The sequence below is a fragment of the Microcebus murinus genome, chromosome 13 (genome assembly GCF_040939455.1).
Source record: "Microcebus murinus isolate Inina chromosome 13, M.murinus_Inina_mat1.0, whole genome shotgun sequence".
NCBI lineage: Eukaryota > Metazoa > Chordata > Mammalia > Primates > Cheirogaleidae > Microcebus > Microcebus murinus.
Window position 1 is genome coordinate 56,107,394 of NC_134116.1, and position 12,185 is coordinate 56,119,578.

Genomic DNA, 12,185 nt, shown 5'->3' on the forward strand with positions numbered 1-12,185 from the left:
ATGGGTATCGTATGCACACAACCAGATACCACCCCACGCCCCAGTGTTCTATTTATACTAGAAGATTATTTAGCCAAACTTTTCCCATAAATTAGTAGAAATGAAAGAATTAAAACTAACTGGCCAAGACAATGAACATGAAAAATTTTAATTAAGTATTCTTTTATTTTTAATGGTTTCCTAGTTGTATTCATTGAGTCCTTGAAGGCTGTGCAAATGCTTCACGTGAAGAAACAAAGACCATTAATATGCAATTCAAGAAGAGTAAATAAGCCCTCTTTGTATGAAAAGATAGTTTAATTCAACAAATATCTACATTATCTTTGAAAAATATCAATCATACAATATTACATTGCTGCTTAAAGCAATCCAATGGCTTCCCACTGCATTTAAAATTGAGTCCAAACTCCTTGCCTTGAGTGATCTGGCACCTGTCTAGCTGCCCATCTCTACCTCATTCCTCTCTTCCCATTACCACAAAATCACTCTAACTTGTACAGTGACATCCTTGCATAAGCCAAGCTTTTTCCTGTCGCAGGATTTTACTGATCCTACTCTCCAGCATGCTTCATTTGGCCACTCCATTTCCCTTTCTCATCCCCCAGGCTACAACTACAAAGATACCAGCTCCTACACCCTGTCTAATGACATATCCCCCATCCCAGGGATTCTCTTATCCCATCACCCTGTTTGTTTGCTTTATGGAATATATCATAATTTATAATTATTTTATTTGTCTGCTTCCTGTTTATTGTTTTTCTTCTATCACCAGAATATAAACTCCATGAGAACCAAAAACTGTGTACACCTTCTTCTTTTCTTTGTTTCCTTGGCTCCCATTAAAATGAGCTCAGTAAATGTCCTTTGGGTGTGCTGGTTTCTGAAAGAGAGACATAGTGATGAAAAGGATTCATTGTTCTCAAGGAACTTACAGTGTGAAAGGGAGGGGCGATAGAAGCACAACTAGAACGCAGAGAGGGATGTGAGAATGTTAAAACTAGGGAATGGAAGCAAAATGCTCTGGGAACAGAATATAGGCAGTAATGATCTGAATAGGGTTGTGAAAAAGATGAAATGAGGAAAAGGTGAAATTTGAATTGGATCATTAAATGATCACATTCGGGACAGAGGCACAGAAAGATATAAATACAAGAGAGCCTGCAGAACGACGGGCGGTTTGTGACTTTGTGAGGGCTGCGACATTGGGGGTATGTGATGGAAGAGAGGGGGGAGCAACGCCAGGAGGGTGGGGTGGGGGCTGAGGGCAGGGAACAGGAATGCTTTGCTGAGATGTTCAGATCAACCTTTGAGGGCGCTCAGGGAATTGTCACCTCTGCAGAGAGGATGCCGTGCGACCTGTATGGAAGTGCACACTCTAAGAGAGCCAGAGCAAAGGGAAGCCCACAGAAGGCCTCGCTGCACAGTGTGCTCCGCTGCCTTGATGAAACCCTTTTCCCGTCCCTTAATCTCTGCTTGCCTCAGCATCTCAGCCTCTTGATTGAATAAGCCCTACAGGGATAATGCGTCTATCCACTGTGTCTCAAAAACGAAATCTAACATTTCGCCCTCTTTAAGTACATTTCATTACAAGTAGTTACCTTTCCTACCCCCCCCCACTCCCTACTCTCAAAGGCTCTGGTGAATGATAAAGGAAGAGAAATAAGGGCTTAGATATTTGAGGTTTATGCTCCTAAGTAATGTTTTTAAACCTGTGTCTAGTTTTATCAAGAGAAGAAATCGGGCAATTTTTCACAGGGTGAAGATAACGGCTTATGCCGGTGGCAGTTAAAGTGTCTTCCGTGCCCCTCTCGCTTTAATGTCGACGACAGCAGCGCTAAACCTCGGCCTGACAAAGGGTGACACAGTCAGCGACTGTTTTACCAAGATAAGAATAAAGGTGAAAATAAGTCTTTATGCTCTCGGCACCTATGTTCTACTCTGTGATAGCAAGAAGCCCATCTATGAGCTTTTTTGAAAGTGGGTTTCTAGTGGATGTAACAGAAGGAGATTTTTAAGTCATCAGAAATAACACCAAAAATCCCCTTGAGTAAGACTTGTATTCTTCTGGATTCCTTTTGAAATCTGCTAATCATTTAAATCTTAATGCTACAGGATTCAACATTTTTAATGTGGAGAGTTTGGGTTCCCCTGTATCTTCCTACTACCCATAATGACAGCATTTCTGTGATACTATTTCTAAACATAAACATCGTTAGTGAAGTTCACCATTACTTTGTTATGAAGACTTTCATAACTTGATCAAGCTGTAATGCTAGGGCTGGCCTTTAATGCAATTATCTAAATTGTGTTACTCTGAACCTACCTGCCTTTAACCGCACACACACACACACACACACACACACACAAGTAAAATACATAAAAAACTTCTGCATCATTTATATGAGGCTTTTGTAGCTGCACATCTTATAACATTTATGTATTAAAATAGGATGACTGATCTAGAAGCCTGGGTTGGGGCTTGAGGATAGAGCAATCTCCTTAAGGAAATTCTTGTGATGCCCTGGTTCAAGGACTTGCTTATCTTTGAACTCCTAGAGTCTCTAAACTTCAGGTTGGGGGAACATGGGTCACATGGATGAAGATTTTCCATTTTCATGTGGTCTTTCACACTCGACAATAAGATTATATCTCCTCTATGTGTCCACAGTGACTACATAGCAAATAGTAGACAAATGTTAGAATGGATGGTATAAGAAGACGAAAACGTTGGAATCTGTGAACTTTGAACAGTATAGGCTTTGTCAAGACTCCAAGTTATATCAATATGCCAGGTGTATTTAGAAATGTAGAAAAAATACTCATGCTCTCTACAACGCTAGTCAGATCTTCTCTCGCAGTACTTAAAAACTTTCAATGGCTTAGCATTGCATTCAAAATTATTTTAAAGTATTTTCTGATTCATGCTGGTCCTATTCCTACCTCTGCATGTCTTTCTTTGACAAGTGCATGAAAGGTCAGCTGGAATTCAAATCTCATCAATTTACCACTAATAGCAGGAAGGCACACTTTAGATTTTAAACAACGAACGTCTTTCCGTGGCTAAAAAGTCCCTTCCTGATCTGACTTTCTGTCCATCACGTGTGGTTCTTTCCTCTGCCCCATGCATTCTGAATACTCAAGTACATCTTCAGTTCTTAGCATAAATGCAGGTCTTGCCCACTATCAGGTTTGCTGCACCCTTTGTTTGGAAGGCTTTCACCTTCTCCACGCCACTACTTTCATAACTAAATCTTTTTATCTTAGGTCCCAACAAAAAAGTCACTTCTTTCTTGAGATCTTTTCTAATTACCTAAATTAGGTCAAATATTATGTTGTTTGATTATTTGCTTGTTTTATAATCTCCACCTCTTATTGGCTCCCTCGAAGGGCTTTAAGTATAACTGTCTAATCCATTTATTTCTGCACATCCTTACTGTTACGTGTGTGTGTTTCCCATCTGTCACATTAAAATGTCTGCCCCATGAAGACAGTGCCCCCTTTCTGTCTTGTTCACCAGCATTTCCCTAGCAACCAGCAGAGGGCCTGGAAAATGTCTGTTGATTTTAAAATGGAAGAGTAGGTGCCAGGCAACTGGAACTCTACCATTTCCTCCTAACACGCCATCTCTGCGGGAACATTTTTAAGTAAAATTATTTTAAAGTATCTTCTGACCCACATTGTTCAGACTATTCTTGGAGCAATGAGTCATTAACATCTCTAGCGTAAGGGTAGAGTGACTGGCTACTTGGGCCGGTTGGACCCATTTAAGTACAATACATCTGTAGGTACAATTTCAGGTCATTTTGGTGAGTATAAAATTGCATACTTAAAGGGAGCACTCCCTTTTGGAAATGTGGCTCATTAGTAACAACGGGGAGTAATGGAGTGTGATCACAGCCTCAGTGCTTTCCTCTGAGGCAATGGCGCCTTGGGGCCACAGTCTAATAACTAATCCCCACTTGCTAGCACCAGGGCTCACCTCCACTTTAGGAACTGGCAAACTCTGCCTGAGGGCAACAGCCATATGTCTTGCTCCTGGCCTGCCTCGTTTCACAGAATTATAGACCTTTCCTTCAGTTTCGGAAGCACATTGTCTCTTATTTAGCTAATAAAGAACAATCTAAATATCCATCACGCATACCAGATGCATGCTCTCAGCTGTCACAGAAAATACACGTTTGTTATTAACAGATCTCCCCCGATTTTACACATTCAGGTTTCAGTTTTGTATAAGTTGATACACTTGGTTAGGGCTCATTTTAACTTCTTGACAGTTGCTTTGCTTGTTTAAAATTCTCAGAGCACATACGGTATGGAGATGAAATGCGCAAAGTCCCTAAGAAATTTAACTGGAAAGGCGACGGCTTTGTCTGTCAGTTTATATCAGAAATCTCGGTTCATATTCCTACCTCTGCATGTCTGGCTTTGAGAAGTGCACGAAAGGTCAGCCGGAATTCAAGTCTCATCAAGTTACCCTTACCAGTAAAGAAGGCACACGTTAGATTTCGAACAACTAACAAGTGTTTTGTCACTTCTCGAGTTGCTTGCGAGGCAGGTCATGTTGTTTGACAGTGTAATAGCCACGTAAAGGCACTTCAGTTGTCCAATTGAAACTTTACCGAACTCATGGGTTTTTGAGTATACTCAGTACTCTCAGAAAGTTTGGCATTGCTAAAAACTGAAATAAAGTGTTAGTATAAGCACAGCCTTGAAAGGGCAGGTTTCACAACAATATTAGCAGCATCAAGTAAATACCTGGAGGAAGTACAGAGATTGAGCACTCTAGTTAGCAGGAAAGATGTGCGCATAAAAAGTTAAAAGACAATATGTGGTAAGAGCACAAAAGTAAGTGAAAGTATATCCCTTCCATTATTTAAACTTCACTGTGGTATTCCATTGCATCTGGAAAAAAAATCTAAGCTCATTAGCAGGGTCTGTACAACTCCCCGTGATTGTGCAGCACCATTTCTCCATCCTCTTGCTCTCTCACTCTCTTTCCTCATCCACTCCTTGCCAAGCTTGTGTTTTGTTTGTTTTGTTTTGTTTTGTTGCCACAGAGGCTTTGCACTAACTGTTCTCTCTGACCAAAGGTTTATTACCTTAAATTGAAGAAAAGATCTCAGCTCACCACCTTCACCCCGTTTCCTTTCCTTCACAGTGTTTACTATAATCTGAAATTATCCTGTTTACTTGTGTATTGTCTCTCCACTCCAGAATGGAAGCTTCATGAGAGCTGGGGTTTTGTGTATCTTATTTTCTCCTATATCTGCAGAACCTCCATCTGCCACACTGTGTGTTTAACAGATGTGTGTTGAATGCATAAATTAATAATAAATATTATTAATAAAATGTGAATACTAGTAGAAAATACCTTCAGACTTTTATGTATTAAACAGTAGCATTTAACAGTGCTGTGAGGAAAGCATAAAATAAGTGGAATAATACAAGAGCTAGAGCAGTTGAGGAAAGAAGGCAATCCCATGGGACAAATCCACCAGAAAAGCACCCCTAGGTAGATGGGCTGTAAAGAAAGGGTGAATCTGGGGACAGAAGGCTTGATGACAGGATTTTCTGGAAACCGATATGAAGGCAGAAGCAATGCATACAGCATGTTGGAGGTCATATAAATCAACCACAAGTTATAGGAGAGGGTTCAAGTCAGAAAATAATGGGAAATGAGATCAGAGCCCCTGAAGGAGACGGCTTTGAATACTAGGTTCAGAAAGTGAGAGTATTCTCGAGGATTATAAGCATAGATAATAAAATTACAGACAAGCCAGAAAATGGTCACCACAATTATCATGAAGTGTTGTCTGTGGGTGAGGATAAGTGTTGCCGCCTTCTGACGTCAGAGGGAAACACGATCACAGCAGGCTGCGTGGGAAGCTTCTAGAGCACTGTCAACCTCCTATTTACTGATCTGGCTGGTGCTTGTACAAGTATCTGCTTTACAAGTATTCTTTAGAGTGTATATTACTATAGAATGTAGAGTGTATATGAGTATATATACTCATATGTATTTAAAATGATTTTTTGTGTGCATACTATCTTTTGGAAGAAAACATCATTTTTTGAAAGGCAGTAAAACGTGGAGGTTGGGAGGGTGGGCACTGGTGTCAGACTGCTGTGCCTGAACATCGGCTTTGCCATTTAAAAATTGTGTGCTTATTTCTTTGTCCCCGTGAGCCTCAGTTCTCTCCTTGGAAAAAATGGGGATAACATACTACCCACTTCATGGATTGTCATGAGAATTAAATAAAATAACCCAGGCAAACGATTTAGTAGAGTGCCTGGCAGATGGTAAACGCTCATTCTTGGTATGTATTCATATAAATTTTATGGAATTTTTTATCCAAATTGCATATTTGAATCCCGTGTTCACTAGGTTGTCTGTCCACAAACCCAAAGAAGTGCCATATTACTGCTGAATGCACTGATACACCTAAGGAGAGTCAGTTGACAAGACTCCATCCTAGTACCTACCTACTTCATGGGGGCTACCCCATGTCCCCACGAAAGATCACAGAAACTCCAGAAACTCAAGGTTTGAAGATTCGTGAGGATGCTAGGTTTCTAAGATGCAATACCTTCCTAAAATGGGTTATTGCTAAACTACTGCTCTGAACCCCAAACTAAATCTGAGACCTTGTGGGATTAATATACCAGTTATATTATTATTAAGAATTTGTTTTCATATGTATGCCATCTAAAATCATATCACAATGTACACACATACCAATATTGCTGCTTTCAGCAATAAGGATTGTTTCAAATTTCATGTGTATATAGCACTTATTAAGTTCCAAACCTGTTTTGGGGATTTTATAAATATGAATTTGCTTAATTGTCATAATTACCCTTTGAGGTATTGAAGGTTTTAATGTAGGGGAGTAATAAGTGTCCAGTTAAAAAACATGTCAACATATCAGAATCACCTAGAACACTAAATTGAATAGTTTTCTAGGACTGCTGGACCAAAGTACCACAAACTGGGTGTCTTAACACAGCACAAATGCATTGTCACACAATTCTGGAGGATGGAAGTCAAAGACCAAGTTGTTGACAGGGCTGGTTCCTTCTGCCGGTTATGAGGAGGAATTCATTCCATGCCTCTCCCATAGTTGCTCGTGATCACTGGCAATTTGGGGCATTCCCTGGCTTGTAGAAGCATCACCATGATCTCTGCCTTCACAGAGCATTTGCCCTGTGTGCATGTCTGTGTCCAGATTTTCCCCTTTCTATAAATACACCAGCCATATTCCAGCAGGTGGGAACCTGCAGCCTCAAGGCCACATGTGATCCTCCAGATCCCCAAGTGTGGCCACTCAGCAGAATCCAAACTTCACCGAACAAATCCCTTTATTAAAAGGATTTGTTGTATAAAATTTGGATTCAGCCAAAAGGCCACACTCAAGGATCCAGAAGGCCACATGTGGCCCCAAGACCATAGGTTTTCCACCTCTCTGAATGACCCTATTTCTAAATAAGTTCACATTATAAGCTATTGGAGGTTAGGACGTCATCATATGAATTTGGGGAGACACAATTCAACCTATAACATCTTATAAGTGGTTAAAAACAAAGAATCCTATTTAGTCACACCCTCCAGGGATGTGCCTGTGTTGTAATAAACTTCGTGGGTAATTATGGCCCAATCATTCTGTGACCAGTCCATGCTGGGGAGTTAAATTTGGAAACAATCAACATAGCCAAGGGGAAAATTTAATTCATCACAGGGTTTATGGGAAGTTGGGATGCTCTGACTATAATCACTCAGGCATGAGGAGCCTAAGATTTTCAGTGAAAATCTTAGCAATGTGAAGGGAGTATGACTGTAAAGAATGCATGAACTAGACTTAATGAACATTTGAGTGGAAGGAACAGGTAAGGAAGGAGTCAAGTATGGCTTTGGGATTCAAGACTTAGTAGCTGCAAGACTGATGAAAATGTTGAATAATTCCAGAAAGAGATAATGATCTTCCCCTTTTCACAATTGAAATGAACATGTATGAAGTGCTCAGTGAGGGAAAGCACTGCCCTAGATGCCAGAAATTACAAAGTTAAGTTGAGTCATGCCTCACTCCAAGGAGTTGACAGTCTATTCTGAGGGGAGGCAGATAAACCATTACAATACAATTTGGTAAGGGCTGTAATTAAGAGGGAGCTCCCATTTAGGGGAGGAATTCAGAAAAAGATGGTGGATTCCTTTAGAGTAATTCAGCAGTGACTTCAGGCTCAGGTATTCAGGAGGTTTAGAGTTGGGAGAAATCCCATGTGTTGACATCTTGTCCTACAGAATAAAAGTGAATTGAAGGTGAGAACAGCTTCAGTCCTGGTACAACAGGACCCAGATGCAGGGCTGCAGATTTTATCCCTTCTTATTATACAGGAAAGTACACAAGTCATGGAAAATATTGAAGGCCAAGTGGTCTTCTTCCATCTGATGATGTTCCCCTTTTACATGTAAATGATTTTGGTTTTGTATTTGTTGTTCCCAGTTTTTTCTCTTTGATATCTAAGATATTTAATATGGGCTAGAAACTCACTGAGGTTTTATAAAGAAACAAATATCATAGATGTCAAAGAAATTCATAGAACTTCCGAAATTATCTGCCAAGTCATTGCCATCCCTAGTCCTCCGGGACGGTGTGTTTGATGTAGAAAAAGGTTGTATTAAAATCAAAAGTCAGTAACCTATTAATACTCAACTGAGCCTTTTCTGGGATTATTTTTGATCGTTGCAGGTCTGTCTACGTGTTTTCAAAAGGAAACCGTATGTGCTTATCTCCTAGAGTTTCCCAATTTATTTTAAAAAAGGATACAGATCTGAGCAAAAATTAGGAAGCTGCAGAGAGCAGAAGGAGAAGCATCTTTACACATTGGTTCTCTTGTTTCTGGCTCCTTCTGAGTAAAACCGATGCTGGTCTCTGTGGGCACAGCCCTGCCAAGGTTGGGGAGGATTGAGTCTTGCCATTCCACAGTCTTGTTTACTTAGGCTTCCTTCCAGAACTTACAGTAATTATTTATACCTTTCCGATTATATTAGTTTCCTATTGCTGTAGTTACAAAAAATAAAAAAAATAATAATAATAAAATAAAAAATAGAACTACTGTAAAAAAATAAATAAATAAATTTCCACAAACTATGGCTTATAGCAACACAAATTTATTGTCTTACAGTCCTGTAGGTTAGAAACCTGACATGGGTCACAGTGGGTAAAAGTGTGTTTGTTAAGGTGTTGTCAGGGCTGCATTCCCTTTTGGAGCCTTGAGAGGAGGATTAGTTGGTTTCCTTGCTTTTCCACCATCTAGAGGCTGCCCCCATCCCTTGGTTCATGGCCTATGCCTCCATCCTCAAAGCTTATCGCTCAAATCTCTGCTTCCATAGTCACATCTTTTCTGATTCAGTTCCTCATGTTTGCTTCTTATAAGAAAACCTGTGATTACATTGATCTTACCCAGAGTTATAACCCAGAATAATCTTTCCATCTAAAGATATATAATCTTTCCATCTCAGAATAATCTTTCCATCTCCTCTTACCAGGTAAGACAAAATATTCATAGGCTCTTGGGAGTAAGACATGGTAATCTTTGGAGGACAAGGGAAAATTATTCACTTATCACACTAAGGAACTGTTTACAAGTTTTTGGTTCTCTTGATTTTCAACCAAACTCTACTCACTACTCTAGGAAAAGCACATCTTCATCTGGTAGAGAGAGCCTATTAGTTATGCCTGAGAAAGAAATTGGACCCAGTTTGCACAGGCTTTGGAAAGCTCGACTCCCAGCAACCACCAAATGGGTGTTTCAGCTACGATATCCAATTTTTTTTTTAAAGGAAGAAAGCAGCCATGATTAATCACATACTGAAATTAAGCATGTCGTTGCACCATTAACTTCAATGTAAATTTCTTGTATCTCCAGCAGAGTCTAGCATATTGTCTTGTACATAGTAGGTATAGAGTAATTTTAATTAATATTAATTGAAAGAACTAGCTTGTTATGAAAATAAGGGTAATTGTGTCTACCAACATTTTTGCATGGCAGTATCAAAATTAAATTTTTTAAAAGGGTTTTAGTCAGATTGCAGGTTCATAAAAACACTCATTTTCAGTTATTACCGGAAAACTGGGAGTTTCAACTTGGTCCTCCAAACTTTTTAAAAGACAAATTAAAGCAAAAACAAACAAAAGCATGTATTTATAACAAGTTGCCACTCGTTAGAGTATTTGTTACAAGCATATTTTCCTAAACACTTAACTTGAATGCTTCATAATGACCACTGAAGGTAAAATATTTTAAAGCAAATTGATCCACTTTCCTGACACAGGAAAGTGTAGTCTATGGAGTTAGATGTACTAACTCGATGCTACCCAAATAACATGTTTTATCTTTTGCTTGCGATCTCCTCTCATTCTTCCCTAAAATAAATGTGGCCACTGAACCTTGTTCAGTTTGTTTCATTTTTCATGAAAATCAAGTTCCATTCATATCTCCATGTCCTATGAGCTAGTTGTAAATCTGAATATAGGTAGGAGAAAAGTCATTTCCTCACTCCTATGCTTTAAAATTTTCACCCCACAAATCAACGATAATAATGAAAATAATCATAATAATAAAAAGGCCTAAAGTTTCTCCAACCCCTCCATCTGATGCCGGATGAGAAAGCAGTAGCCATTCTTACCACCACCAAACATTTCTGGGTCTAACAACCTCTTAGTTCTATAATCTCAAGGTAAAAAAAAAACCTTTTTCTTATGCACCTTTTAAAATTAATAGTTTATAATACATTCTCTTTCTGGGAGTGGGAGAATGAACTACTAAAACGAATGCTTATTTGTTCCCTCTGCTGAAAATGTCTAATGTTAGAAGAAGAAACTTTGGTTTCCACAGAAAATATTGGCTTCCCCATTAGCCATCTGCTAGATGGTGGGAATGTTCTGTGTGGCTTTCTCAGCTGGAACATTTGGAAAATGAATATATTGTTGCAAAAACTCACATTGTTGGCCATAATGTTTGTGATAATGTTGTTGACTTACCAGCTGTCCTGGAAATTCCTGGGGTGGAAGTATTTCCAGTCATTCCAAACGCCTCTGTCATGTTGTGGAATGGTGTTTGGTATATGTGACTCTAGCTGCTTCTCATCGTTTACTGTGGAAATTTCCATTCAGCCTATCATTCTGTAGGCTAAAACAAGACGGAAATAGATTCCATTGAACGTGTTATCCCAAACCGTACGCTGATACCCAGTACATAAAAGATCTATTATTTGCCATTTTTTTCAAAATAATTCCTTCCCCAACCCCAACAGCACACATCTATGCATATGTAAGATTAAATAGCATGACCTTCATTGTACTTGTCTCCAGCTGGTACAGAAGCAACAAAGTCTAACAGCTGAATGCTTTGCTCGCTCATTACGCCTAAGGAGTTTGTTTGAAATGTGAATAACCTCTGTTTTCAGTCTGGGCCTTCTCTTTTGAAATTAGATTAATGGAGTGATGAAAAAGTGAAAAAGTCTTCCACACTTTCGCATGCAAATAGAGTAGACGTTGTCTCTTGCAAATGGAATTATCTCTTACCCGCCTGATTCTCTACCTGCTTCCATTTAAAGCAACAGAACTCTCTGAGCAGAATGAGCACTTGTTCTAAATGGAAATCCATTTTAATATTCCATAGAATTCTGCACTTGCCGAACTGCACCTCGTGATTAATTCTGATCTTTTACTTCTGTCAAAAAGAGATAGTATGAGGGCTTGTATCCTCGAAGATATTTAAAGGGCAGCAATTTATCTTTGAGGTCCCTATTCTACCACACAACTCCTGTTCATTCCCTCCTTAAAGTTTACATAGCGTCACAACACAGGTGTGGCCTCTCCAGTCCTATGTCACTCAGTTTTACCAGCATCCTCTGACCTGTCCATCCTCTGGCCTGGCATTCTGCCACCAACCTATACAATCATTACTGAGATAACCTCTCCCATTGGCCCCTTTTGGTCTAGGGGTTCTTGCTGTTGCTTCAATATATGAGACATGATGGCATGTATTCTTAGATGGGCCCCCAACCATCCTCTCGCTAGGCTTTTCCATTGTGGAAGTCTCCATATAGAAAGTGGGTTTGGTCACCTATTCCCTGAGGTCTCACCCACCCTTCTTAGGTTGCACTGCCTCCCTATCACTCCTGC